Source organism: Podarcis gaigeae, assembly GCF_964106915.1.
Source record: "Podarcis gaigeae genome assembly, chromosome: 2".
NCBI lineage: Eukaryota > Metazoa > Chordata > Lepidosauria > Squamata > Lacertidae > Podarcis > Podarcis gaigeae.
In genome coordinates this window covers 11,337,340-11,351,955 of record NC_139679.1, presented here as the reverse complement: position 1 = coordinate 11,351,955, position 14,616 = coordinate 11,337,340, and positions in this window count along the sequence as shown.

The window sequence follows — 14,616 nt, the reverse complement described above, 5'->3', positions numbered from 1 at the left end:
GGATCCAGAGCCGATGTTTCATCCAGAAACCTACCAAGCTGTTCGGCAACCGCTCTCTCAATCACCTTACCCAGGAACGGAAGATTCAAAACCGGGTGGTAATTGGATAGATCTAAAGGATCTAATGATGTTTTCTTTAAGAGCGGGCGCACCACTGCCTCCTTCAGTTCCGCAGGGAATGTCCCTGTGCCAAGGGACAAATTGATGATATCCCCCAGGAGGGCCCGCACCTCGTCTGGACACGCTCTAATCAGCCAAGACGGGCACGGGTCGAGAGGACTTCCAGCTCGGAGGAGTCTGTCCATATCGGCTGGGGATATCCGGTCGAAGTGGTCCAATACTGGACCCGAGGACAGTCGAGGGGCCTCCAGTTTCTTTATTGTATCCAAATTGGCAGGGAGGTCATGGCGGAGCAACAAGACCTTCTCCGCAAAAAAGCTCGCAAATGCCTCACAGCTATGTGCCAAATTGTTATTTAAATTTGGCTGTCCCTCAAGGGACGTTAAAGACCTGATTATACTAAATAATTGTGCCGGGCGAGAGCTAGTGGATGCAATGGAGGCTGAGAAGTAAGACTTCTTAGCAGCCTTCACCGCCATCTCATAGGTTTTCATAAGAGCCCTATAAGATGTTCTTGAGGCTCTGTCACGGGCACCCCGCCATACTCGCTCTAGCCGTCTGAGGTCCCGCTTCATTTTCCGGAGCTCTTCGGTAAACCAGGGAGCCCGGTTTCTGCAGGGTCGCAGAGGGCACTTAGGTGCGATCTCATCAATGGCTGCCAGGAGCTGGATATTCCAGCCCTCAACAAGCTCAGTCAATGAGTCGCCAGGGGGAGCAAGGTCCCGCAAGGCTTGACGGAATCTATCAGGGTCCATCAGCCTCTGCGGGCGAGCCCAAATTGGCTCGCCACCTAAGCAGGGTGGGGGTGGAAAGTCAATCCTGGCTTTCAGAGCGTAGTGATCAGGCCATGGCACTTTCATCAAAGGAGACATGATCACATCTAAACCTACGCCAAAGATCAAATCCAGCGTGTGGCCTGCTTGATGTGTGGGGCCCGAAACAAACTGGGAGAACCCTAGTGTCGCCATGGAAGACACCAGGTCCAGAGCCTGTGAGGAGGGAGTGGCATCAGGATGGATGTTGAAGTCCCCCAATACCAATAGGTTAGGGAACTCCAAGGCCCAGCCAGCCACCGCCTCCAATAGGCCTGACAGGGTGGCTGCTGGTGCACTAGGTGGCCGGTACACCTGCCAAACAGCCAAGCTCTCCTCGGAGCCCCACACTAGGCCAACACATTCAATGCCGGGGATCGATGGCGATGGTAGAGCCCTGAAAGGACAATCTTCCCGGATTAATAATGCCACCCCTCCCCCCCGGCCCACAGTCCGCGACTGGTGGAGGACGGAGAAACCCGGGGGCGCCATCTCTTGTAAGGTAACTGTTGCCCCTTCGCGCACCCAGGTCTCCGTCACACAAGCCAGGTCGACCCCCTGCGAGGTAAAGAAATCTCACAGGGTGGCGGTTTTGTTGCCTATAGACCTGGCATTGCACAGCACCAGTGACGGAGGTGAGTAATCCTTGCTCGCCCTACCCTCGTCCCTAGGGATGGGGCGCAGATTGGAAGGGGTACGAGCATATCCATATCTCGATCCCCTTCCCTATTACATCTGCCCCCACCGCCATACCTCCCTCGCCCCTCCACGGTAGCATTCCCAAGCCTCATAGTAGCCTCCATTGATGGCAATTAATGTTATTCTTTCGCAGCCTAAAACAATAAAAACAAAAACAACCCAGAAAAACAATAAAACAATACAAGCTGAACTCCTCCAACAAGTCCTCCTCAAGGCCTTTAGGATGAGCAGGAGCATTGTCCATCAGAAGCAAAGCCTTCAGCGGGAGGTCGTTGTCCAGCAGGTACTGTTTGACAGCAGGGCCAAAAGCAAGATTGACCCAGTCCACAAACAGCACACGTGTAACCCAAGCCTTACTGTTGGATCGCCACATGACACTCAGCTGCTCCTTGTCGACCTTGTGTTTCTTGAAGGCCCGTGGGTTCTCCAAGTGGTACACCAGCAGGGGCTTGATCTTCAGGTCGCCGCTTGCGTTGGCATAAAGAGCAGGGTCAGACGGTCCTTCATGGGCTTGTGGCCAGGCAACTTGGCCTCCTCCTGTGTGATGAAAGTCCTTTTGGGCATCCTTTTCCAAAACAGCCCGGTCTCGTCGCAGTTGAAGATCTGCTGTGGAACGTAGCCTTCCGTCTTCACAACCTCCAGGAACTCCGCTGCAAAGTCTTCAGCCGCAGGAACACCAGAACTGGCAGCCTCTCCATGCCTGACCACGCTGTGGATTCCAGATCTTGCCTTGAACCGGTCAAACCAACCTCTGCTTGCCTTGAAGACTTCTGGCTCGCCTAAGGTTCCTGGCTGTTCCCGGACGAGGTCTGCGTGCAAGGCCTTGGCCTTCTCACAAATGACGGCCTCAGTCACTGTGTCCCCTGCACGCTGCTTCTCTTCTAACCAGATGAGCTGCAACTTCTTGACCTCCTCTAGAACAGCTGGGCGGTTCTTCACGATCCTGGTGACTCCCTTGGCTGCATCCGTCGCAAGGATCTTCTCCCTCATCTTCAGGATGGTCTCGATGGTCGATGGATTCCTGCCGTACTCCCTGGCGAGGTCTGTCACACACATCCCACCGTCGTGCTTCCGGATGATCTCCTTCTTCATTTCCAGCGTCACCTTCTCCTTCTTCCTCTCGCCGGCCTCTGCAGCAGCAGTCTTCTTGGGTCCCATGGCAGCATAGCTCCTACCTTTGTAAACTCAGAAAAAAATAAAAAAAAATCAGTGCTTCACTTCCAAAAAATTCAAAAGCACCCAGCCACCCACCACACAGAAATTCAAACCCAGAACCAAGTCCTTGAATTCCAAACACCCCAACCCAAAATCCAAAAAAAACCCCAAAAAGTTTTAAAAGTTTAACTTACCAAATGGATGCAAAAGAAGTTTTGGAAAAGCTTCAAAAATCAGCAAAGTCCTCAAAAACCTCAAAAAAGGCTACCACACCACGTGCTATGTGTTGCTCCTCGAAGTTCAAGTTGCAACTGCACCTCTTCAAGCAATGCACCCTGGGTATTAACGGTTTTACAAAAAAGGAAACAAACTTGCAAGACGTTTTCGTCTTGCGAAGCAAGCCCATAGGGAAATTCGTCTTGCGAAGCAACTCAAAAAATGAAAAACTCGTCTAGCGAGTTTTTCGTCTTGCGAGGCATTTGTCTTGCGGGGCACCACTGTATAAGCAGGCTGACTGAGCCCTTCAGCTCATTTCTTTTGTGGCCCTTGAATAAACAAGAGCTGTTTGAAGAATCGCTGTGTTGTCTGATATGTTCACCCACAACTTAACACTGGCGATGATGATAGGATTGATGGACATCAGAGCACAGCCAGATGCGCGGCCACCCTCTGAACTGAGCTAAATCACTGAGCTGAATCACTGAGCGAAATCACTGAACAGAACCAATTCAGAGCTGACTGTTCTGGCTAGAGCACGGTGTTCCATCCATCGCCCTCCACGCCAGCCTCTGAATCATGGGTCTCCTACCTCACTCGGTTCGACTGCTACCTCCAAGCCAACGAGCTGACAGAAGTATCAAAGGAGCAGAAGTGGGGCCTATTCCTCAGCCTCTGTGGGCCTGAGGTGTTTGAGACGGCCCAAGCATTGCTTGCACCTGAAGCAGTCCAGGCAGCACCGTGGGACACGATTCAAGAGAAGCACTGCAACCACTATGCGCCAAAGCATTCTACCACCAGAACCAGTCAGAAGGGGAGTCAATTAACAACTACACTACTGCCCTCCAACAGGCTGCAAGTTCCGAGACTTAGACGATGCCCTGATGGATCGAATCATCTGCAGGGTCCGGGACATCCGTCTGCAACGGTGTCTCCTCGCGAAACCAGACCTCACGCTGCAGAAAGCCATTGAGGAAGCCGTGGCCTCGGAAGCTACCAAACGCTCCGCCCAGGAGATCTGCAAGGTCAGCAGCCCGCATCTTGCTAGGAAGCCAGTTCCAGTGCATCATGAAGAGGCCAGCTGTGATGAGGCATCCTCCAGTGAAGACGATGACATGCATCAGACAAAGCGGGAGTGCAGAAAGTTCCAAAAGAAGTCCAAGGGCCAACCGGAATGTGGCGGCTGCGGAGGCAACCATTCCCGTGCCAAGTGTCGATTCAGATATGCCATCTGTCGGAAGTGTTCCAGAAAGGGCCACATTGCTAAGGTCTGTCGATCGGCTCCATCTGACACCCCCCCTCACTGTCCGCAAGTCCAAGTCTTCACTCCAGTCTGCCATGGAAAGCTGTTTCGCTCTCACCAACTGCCACTGCCCGTCTGGAACCACGATTGGCTAAATCGACTCGCCTACGCGACGCAAGCTGAACGTCACTGTGATCATTGAAGGAGCTCCATGTGACATGGAGATCGACACCGGGTCTGCCCTGTCCATCGTGTCTTGGAGCACCATCAAAAGACTGGTACCCAGAGTGTCTAAAAGGCAACTCGACTCTCACCGCGTACACCTGAGAGACGACCAGGGAAACGACATTCCCGTGGTAGGTGTTGGCCGGTTCCAGATCGCCTTCAAGGATTTTTCGGGCCTGCTCCGACTGGTGGTGGTCGAAGGTCAGCGGCCAAGCCTCCTAGGGCTAGACTGGTTTGATGCCCTCGGCCTGGAAGTCACCGGCATCATCTGCATCTCTAACGCAGAGACTGAGGGTCTGGTCAAAGACTTTGCCAAGGTTTTTGACAGCACTTTGGGGCAATATACATCTCCTTTAGCTTTGATCCACAAGTCGCCCCATCAAGCTAAAGCTACGCCGGGTTCCCTTTGCTCTCAAGGCTAAGGTGGACGAACAACTGGACAAGCTGATCACCCAAGGAGTTTTGGAGCCGGTTGACCACGCCAAGTGGGAAACCCCCATTGTCACGCCTGTCAAGCCAGACGGGTCGGTGAGATCTGCGCTGACTACAAGTGCACAATCAACAAGGCACTTCAGCAGCACGCTTATCCGGTTCCTGTTGTCCAACACCTGCTGCATTCCCTGGGTGAGGGTAAAATCTTCGCTAAGCTGGACCTTGCCCAAGCCTATCAACACCTGCCCATCGATGATGCCACTGCTGAAGCACACACCGAGGAGCATTCCATTGCCGCCATTTGCAGTTCGGGGTGAGTGTGGTTTCTGGCATCTTCCAAAGCCTTATGGAGCATCTCCTGCAAGGGCCTCCGGGCGTGGTACCATATTTTGATAATGTCTTGGTGTCTGCAGACTCACACACCAGCAGCTGCTCGAGCGCTTCCGCGCCGTGCTGACCAGGTTCCAGGAGGCTGGGCTCAAGGTAAAGAGAGAGAAGTGTCAGATCGCCGTTCCACAGGTGGAGTTCCAACGCTTAAAGCGTTGAGGCCTGAAACATCAGAAACAGCATTAGCCCACGACGTCTGAACAACATTGTTTTGCAAAAATCCCTAAGCCGCGCGGTGACAATTTCACAAAAAAACTGACGTTCTGCAATTCATTCAAAAATGGTGCTGAACTGTTGCAAACGATCCCCTGAAAGGTTTTTCGGTGGAAACAGTTGGGTTTTTATCATCGGAAACACAATTAGCCCTCGACGTCTGAACAACTTTTTTTTGCAAAACTCCCTAAGCCGCGCGATCACAATTTCTTCTAAATTTCTGACGTTGTGCAATTCACTCAAAAATGGTGCTGAACTGTTGCAAATGATCCCCTGAAAGGTTTTTCGGTGGAAACAGGTGCGTTTTTATCATGGGAAACAGATTTATCCCTCGACGTCTGAACAACTTTTTTTTTGAAAAAATCCCTAAGCCGCGCAGTCACAATTTCTTCTAAATTTCTGACGTTCTGCAATTCACTCAAAAATGGTGCTAAACTGTTGCAAACGATCCCCTGAAAGGTTTTTCGGTGGAAACAGATGCGTTTTTATCATGGGAAACAGAATTATCCCTTGCCGTCTCAACAACATTATTTTGCAAAAATCCCTAAGCCGCGCGGTGACAATTTCAGCAAAAATCTGACGATATGCAATTAATTCAAAAATGGTGCTGAACTGTTGCAAATGTTCCCCTGAAAGGTTTTTTGGTGGAAACAGATGGGTTTTTATCATCGGAAACAGAATTATCCCTCGACGTCTGAACAACTTTTTTTTGAAAAAATCCCTAAGCCGCGCGGTCACAATTTCTTCTAAATTTCTGAAGAACGATCCCCTGAAAGGTTTTTCGGTGGAAACAGTTGGGTTTTTATCATCGGAAACACAATTAGCCCTCAACGTCTGAACAACTTTTTTTGCAAAAATCCCTAAGCCGCGCGGTGACAATTTCAGCAAAAATCTGACGTTCTGCAATTCATTTAAAAATGTTGCTGAACTGTTGCAAACGATCCCCTGAAAGGTTTTTCGGTGGAAACAGATGGGTTTTTATCATCGGAAACAGAATTAGCCCTCGACGTCTGAACAACTTTTTTTTGGAAAAATCCCTAAGCCGCGCGGTCACAATTTCTTCTAAATTTCTGACGTTCTGCAATTCATTCAAAAATGGTGCTGAACTGTTGCAAACGATCCCCTGAAAGGTTTTTCGGTGGAAACAGGTGCGTTTTTATCATGGGAAACAGAATTATCCCTCGACGTCTGAACAACTTTTTTTTGAAAAAATCCCTAAGCCGCGCGGTCACAATTTCTTCTAAATTTCTGACGTTCTGCAATTCACTCAAAAATGGTGCTAAACTGTTTCAAACGATCCCCTGAAAGGTTTTTCGGTGGAAACAGATGCATTTTTATCATCAGAAACAGCATTAGCCCTCGAGATCTGAAGAACATTTTTTTGCAAAAATCCCTAAGCCGCGCGGAGACAATTTCAGCAAAAATCTGATGTTATGCAATTAATTCAAAAATGGTGCTGAACTGTTGCAAATGTTCCCCTGAAAGGTTTTTTGGTGGAAACAGATGGGTTTTTATCATCGGAAACAGAATTATCCCTCGACGTCTGAACAACTTTTTTTTGAAAAAATCCCTAAGCCGCGCGGTCACAATTTCAGCAAAAATCTGAGGTTCTGCAATTCACTCAAAAATGGTGCCAAACTGTTACAAACGATCCCCTGAAAGGTTTTTCGGTGGAAACAGATGCGTTTTTATCATGGGAAACAGAATAAGCCCTCGACGTCTGAACAACATTTTTTTGCAAAAATCCCTAAGCCGCGCGGTGACAATTTCAGCAAAAATCTGACGTTCTGCAATTCATTCAAAAATGGCACTGAACTGTTACAAACGATCCCTTGAAAGGTTTTTCGGTGGAAACAGTTGGGTTTTTATCATCGGAAACAGAATTAGCCCTCGACGTCTGAACAACATTTTTTTGCAAAACTCCCTAAGCCGCGCGATCACAATTTCTTCTAAATTTCTGACGTTGTGCAATTCATTCAAAAATGGTGCTGAACTGTTGCAAACGATCCCCTGAAAGGTTTTTCGGTGGAAACAGGTGCGTTTTTATCATGGGAAACAGATTTATCCCTCGACGTCTGAACAACTTTTTTTTGAAAAAATCCCTAAGCCGCGCAGTCACAATTTCTTCTAAATTTCTGACGTTCTGCAATTCACTCAAAAATGGTGCTAAACTGTTGCAAACGATCCCCTGAAAGGTTTTTCGGTGGAAACAGATGCGTTTTTATCATGGGAAACAGAATTAGCCCTCGACGTCTCAACAACATTATTTTGCAAAAATCCCTAAGCCGCGCGGTGACAATTTCAGCAAAAATCTGACGTTATGCAATTAATTCAAAAATGGTGCTGAACTGTTGCAAATGTTCCCCTGAAAGGTTTTTTGGTGGAAACAGATGGGTTTTTATCATGGGAAACAGAATTATCCCTTGACGTCTGAACAACATTTTTTTGCAAAACTCCCTAAGCCGCGCGATCACAATTTCTTCTAAATTTCTGAAGAACGATCCCCTGATAGGTTTTTCGGTGGAAACAGTTGGGTTTTTATCATCGGAAACACAATTAGCCCTCGACTTTTTTTTGCAAAAATCCCTAAGCCGCGCGGTGAGAATTTCAGCAAAAATCTGACGTTCTGCAATTCATTCAAAAATGGTGCTGAACTGTTGCAAACGATCCCCTGAAAGGTTTTTCGGTGGAAACAGTTGGGTTTTTATCATCGGAAACACAATTAGCCCTCGACGTCTGAACAACTTTTTTTGCAAAAATCCCTAAGCCGCGCGGTGACAATTTCAGCAAAAATCTGACGTTCTGCAATTCATTCATAAATGGTGCTGAACTGTTGCAAACGATCCCCTGACAGGTTTTTCGGTGGAAACAGTTGGGTTTTTATCATGGGAAACAGAATTAGCCCTCGACGTCTGAACAACATTTTTTTGCAAAACTCCCTAAGCCGCGCGATCACAATTTATTCTAAATTTCTGACGTTGTGCAATTCATTCAAAAATGGTGCTGAACTGTTGCAAACGATCCCCTGAAAGGTTTTTCGGTGGAAACAGGTGCGTTTTTATCATGGGAAACAGAATAAGCCCTCGACGTCTGAACAACCTTTTTTTGAAAAAATCCCTAAGCCGCGCAGTCACAATTTCTTCTAAATTTCTGACGTTCTGCAATTCACTCAAAAATGGTGCTAAACTGTTGCAAACGATCCCCTGAAAGGTTTTTCGGTGGAAACAGATGCGTTTTTATCATGGGAAACAGAATTATCCCTCGCCGTCTAAACAACATTATTTTGCAAAAATCCCTAAGCCGCGCGGTCACAATTTCTTCTAAATTTCTGAAGAACGATCCCCTGAAAGGTTTTTCGGTGGAAACAGTTGGGTTTTTATCATCAGAAACAGCATTAGCCCTCGAGGTCTGAACAACATTTTTTTGCAAAAATCCCTAAGCCGCACAATCACAATTTCTTCTAAATTTCTGACGTTCTGCAATTCACTCAAAAATGGTGCCAAACTGTTGCAAACGATCCCCTGAAAAGTTTTTCGGTGGAAACAGATGCGTTTTTATCATGGGAAACAGAATTAGCACTCAATGTCTGAACAACTTTTTTTTGCAAAAATCCCTAAGCCGCGCGGTCGCAATTTCAGCAAAAATCTGACGTTCTGCAATTCATTCAAAAATGGCGCTGAACTGTTGCAAACGATCCCCTGAAAGGTTTTTCGGTGGAAACAGATGCGTTTTTATCATGGGAAACAGAATTAGCCCTCGACGTCTGAACAACTTTTTAAAAAAAAATCCTTAAGTGGCGCGGTCACAATTTCTTTTAAATTTCTGACGTTCTGCAACTCACTCAAAAATGGTGCTAAACTGATACAAACGATCCCCTGAAAGGTTTTTCGGTGGAAACAGATGCGTTTTTATCATTGGAAACCCAATTAGCCCTCTACGTCTGAACAACATTTTTTTGAAAAAACCGTAAGCCGTGCGGTCACAATTTCAGCAAAAATCTGACGTTCTGCAATTCGTTCAAAAATGGCGCTGAACTGCTGCAAACGATCCCCTGAAAGGTTTTTCGGTGGAAACAGATGCGTTTTTATCATCGGAAACCCAATTAGCCCTCTACGTCTGAACAACATTTTTTTGAAAAAACCGTAAGCCGTGCGGTCACAATTTCACCAAAAATCTGACGTTCTGCAATTCATTCAAAAATGGTGCTGAACTGTTGCAAATGATCCCCTGTAAGTTTTTTCGGTGGAAACAGTTGGGTTTTTATCATCGGAAACAGAATTAGCCCTCGACGTCTGAACAACATTTTTTTGCAAAACTCCCTAAGCCGCGCGATCACAATTTCTTCTAAATTTCTGACGTTCTGCAATTCACTCAAAAATGGTGCTAAACTGTTGCAAACGATCCCCTGAAAAGTTTTTCGGTGGAAACAGGTGGGTTTTTATCATGGGAAACAGATTTATCCCTCGACGTCTGAACAACTTTTTTTTGAAAAAATCCCTAAGCCGCGCGGTGACAATTTCAGCAAAAATCTGACATTATGCAATTAATTCAAAAATGGTGCTGAACTGTTGCAAATGTTCCCCTGAAAGGTTTTTTGGTTGAAACAGATGGGTTTTTATCATCGGAAACAGAATTAGCCCTCGACGTCTGAACAACATTTTTTTGCAAAACTCCCTAAGCCGCGCGGTCACAATTTCAGCAAAAATCTGACGTTCTGCAATTCATTCAAAAATGGTGCTGAACTGTTTCAAACCATCCCCTGAAAGGTTTTTTGGTGGAAACAGATGCGTTTTTATCATCGGAAACAGAATTATCCCTCGCCGTCTCAACAACATTATTTTGCAAAAATCCCTAAGCCGCGCGGTGACAATTTCAGCAAAAATCTGACGTTATGCAATTAATTCAAAAATGGTGCTGAACTGTTGCAAATGTTCCCCTGAAAGGTTTTTTGGTGGAAACAGATGGGTTTTTATCATGGGAAACAGAATTATCCCTTGACGTCTGAACAACATTTTTTTGCAAAACTCCCTAAGCCGCGCGATCACAATTTCTTCTAAATTTCTGAAGAACGATCCCCTGATAGGTTTTTCGGTGGAAACAGTTGGGTTTTTATCATCGGAAACACAATTAGCCCTCGACTTTTTTTTGCAAAAATCCCTAAGCCGCGCAGTGAGAATTTCAGCAAAAATCTGACGTTCTGCAATTCAATCAAAAATGGTGCTGAACTGTTGCAAACGATCCCCTGAAAGGTTTTTCGGTGGAAACAATTGGGTTTTTATCATCGGAAACAGAATTAGCCCTCGACGTCTGAACAACCTTTTTTTGAAAAAACCCTAAACCGCGCGGTCACAATTTCTTCTAAATTTCTGACGTTCTGCAATTCATTCAAAAATGGTGCTGAACTGTTGCAAACGATCCCCTGAAAGGTTTTTCGGTGGAAACACTTGCGTTTTTATCATGGGAAACAGAATTATCCCTCGACGTCTGAACAACATTTTTTTGCAAAACTCCCTAAGCCGCGCGATCACAATTTCTTCTAAATTTCTGACGTTGTGCAATTCAATCAAAAATGGTGCTGAACTGTTGCAAACGATCCCCGGAAAGGTTTTTCGGTGGAAACAGGTGCGTTTTTATCATGGGAAACAGATTTATCCCTCGACGTCTGAACAACTTTTTTTTGAAAAAATCCCTAAGCGGCGCGGTCACAATTTCTTCTAAATTTCTGACGTTCTGCAATTCACTCAAAAATGGTGCTAAACTGTTTCAAACAATCCCCTGAAAGGTTTTTCGGTGGAAACAGATGCGTTTTTATCATCAGAAACAGCATTAGCCCTCGAGGTCTGAACAACATTTTTTTGCAAAAATCCCTAAGCCGCGCGGTGACAATTTCAGCAAAAATCTGACGTTCTGCAACTCATTCAAAAATGGTGCTGAACTGTTGCAAACGATCCCCTGAAAGGTTTTTCGGTGGAAACAGTTGGGTTTTTATCATGGGAAACAGAATTATCCCTCGACGTCTGAACAACCTTTTTTTGCAAAAATCCCTAAGCCGCGCGGTCACAATTTCTTCTAAATTTCTGACGTTCTGCAATTCACTCAAAAATGGTGCTGAACTGTTGCAAACGATCCCCTGAAAGGTTTTTCGGTGGAAACAGTTGGGTTTTTATCATGGGAAACAGAATTATCCCTCGACGTCTGAACAACTTTTTTTTGCAAAAATCCCTAAGCCGCGCGATGACAATTTCAGGAAAAATCTGACGTTCTGCAATTCATTCAAAAATGGCGCTGAACTGTTGCAAACGATCCCCTGAAAGGTTTTTCGGTGGAAACAGATGCGTTTTTGTCATGGGAAACAGAATTAGCCCTCGACGTCTGAACAACTTTTTTTTGAAAAAACCCTAAGCCGCGCGGTCACAATTTCTTCTAAATTTCTGACATTCTGCAATTCATTCAAAAATCGTGCTGAACTGTTGCAAACGATCCCCTGAAAGGTTTTTCGGTGGAAACAGGTGCGTTTTTATCATGGGAAACAGCATTAGCCCTCGACGTCTGAACAAATTTTTTTTGCAAAACTCCCTAAGCCGCGCGATCACAATTTCTTCTAAATTTCTGACGTTCTGCAATTCACTCAAAAATGGCGCTGAACTGTTGCAAACGATCCCCTGAAAAGTTTTTCGGTGGAAACAGATGCGTTTTTATCATGGGAAACAGAATTACCCCTCGACGTCTGAACAACTTTTTTTAAAAAAATACTTAAGTGGCGCGGTCACAATTTCTTTTAAATTTCTGACGTTCTGCAACTCACTCAAAAATGGTGCTAAACTGATGCAAACGATCCCCTGAAAGGTTTTTCGGTGGAAACAGATGCGTTTTTATCATTGGAAACACAATTAGCCCTCTACGTCTGAACAACATTTTTTTGAAAAAACTCACTCAAAAATGGTGCTAAACTGATGCAAACGATCCCCTGAAAGGTTTTTCGGTGGAAACAGATGCGTTTTTATCATGGGAAACAGAATTATCCCTCGCCGTCTCAACAACATTATTTTGCAAAAATCCCTAAGCCGCGCGGTGACAATTTCAGCAAAAATCTGACATTATGCAATTAATTCAAAAATGGTGCTGAACTGTTGCAAATGTTCCCCTGAAAGGTTTTTTGGTTGAAACAGATGGGTTTTTATCATCGGAAACAGAATTATCCCTCGACGTCTGAACAACTTTTTTTGAAAAAATCCCTAAGCCGCGCGGTCACAATTTCTTCTAAATTTCTGAAGAACGATCCCCTGAAAGGTTTTTCGGTGGAAACAGTTGGGTTTTTATCATCGGAAACACAATTAGCCCTCGATGTCTGAACAACATTTTTTTGCAAAACTCCTTAAGCCGCGCGGTGACAATTTCACCAAAAATCTGACGTTCTGCAATTCATTCAAAAATGGTGCTGAACTGTTGCAAATGATCCCCTGTAAGGTTTTTCGGTGGAAACAGTTGGGTTTTTATCATCGGAAACAGAATTAGCCCTCGCCGTCTCAACAACATTATTTTGCAAAAATCCCTAAGCCGCGCGGTGACAATTTCAGCAAAAATCTGACATTATGCAATTAATTCAAAAATGGTGCTGAACTGTTGCAAATGTTCCCCTGAAAGGTTTTTTGGTTGAAACAGATGGGTTTTTATCATCGGAAACAGAATTATCCCTCGACGTCTGAACAACTTTTTTTGAAAAAATCCCTAAGCCGCGCGGTCACAATTTCTTCTAAATTTCTGAAGAACGATCCCCTGAAAGGTTTTTCGGTGGAAACAGTTGGGTTTTTATCATCGGAAACACAATTAGCCCTTGACGTCTGAACAACATTTTTTTGCAAAACTCCCTAAGCCGCGCGGTCACAATTTCAGCAAAATCTGACGTTCTGCAATTCATTCAAAAATGGTGCTGAACTGTTTCAAACCATCCCCTGAAAGGTTTTTTGGTGGAAACAGATGTGTTTTTATCATCGGAAACAGAATTAGCCCTCGACGTCTGAACAACTTTTTTTGAAAAAATCCCTAAGCCGCGCGGTCACAATTTCTTCTAAATTTCTGACGTTCTGCAACTCATTCAAAAATGGTGCCAAACTGTTGCAAACGATCCCCTGAAAGGTTTTTCGGTGGAAACAGTTGGGTTTTTATCATCGGAAACACAATTAGCCCTCGACGTCTGAACAACCTTTTTTTGCAAAAATCCCTAAGCCGCGCGGTCACAATTTCAGCAAAAATCTGACGTTCTGCAATTCACTCAAAAATGGTGCCAAACTGTTGCAAACGATCCCTTGAAAGGTTTTCGGGTGGAAACAGATGCGTTTTTATCATCGGAAACAGAATTAGCCCTCGACGTCTGAAGAACTTTTTTTGAAAAAATCCCTAAGCCGCGCGGTCACAATTTCAGCAAAAATCTGACGTTCTGCAATTCATTCAAAAATGGCACTGAACTGTTGCAAACGATCCCCTGAAAGATTTTTGGGTGGAAACAGATGCGTTTTTATCATCGGAAATAGAATTAGCCCTCAACGTCTGAACAACTTTTTTTTGCAAAAATCCCTAAGCCGCGCGGTCAGAATTTCAGCAAAAAACTGACGTTCTGCAATTCACTTAAAATGGTGCCAAACTGTTGCAAATGATCCCCTGAAAGGTTTTCGGGTGGAAACAGATGCGTTTTTATCATGGGAAACAGAATTAGCACTCGAAGTCTGAACAACTTTTTTTTGCAAAAATCCCTAAGCCGCGCGGTCACAATTTCAGCAAAAATCTGACGTTCTGCAATTCATTCAAAAATGGTGCCAAATTGTTGCAAACGATCCCCTGAAAGATTTTTCGGTGGAAACAGATGCGTTTTTATCATCGGAAATAGAATTAGCCCTCGACGTCTGAACAACTTTTTTTGCAAAAATCCCTAAGCCGCGCGGTCACAATTTCAGCAAAAATCTGACGTTCTGCAATTCACTCAAAAATGGCGCTGAACTGTTGCAAACGATCCCCTGAAAGGTTTTTCGGTGGAAACAGATGCGTTTTTATCATGGGAAACAGAATTATCCCTCGAAGTCTGAACAACATTTTTTTAAAAAATCCCTAAGCCGCGCG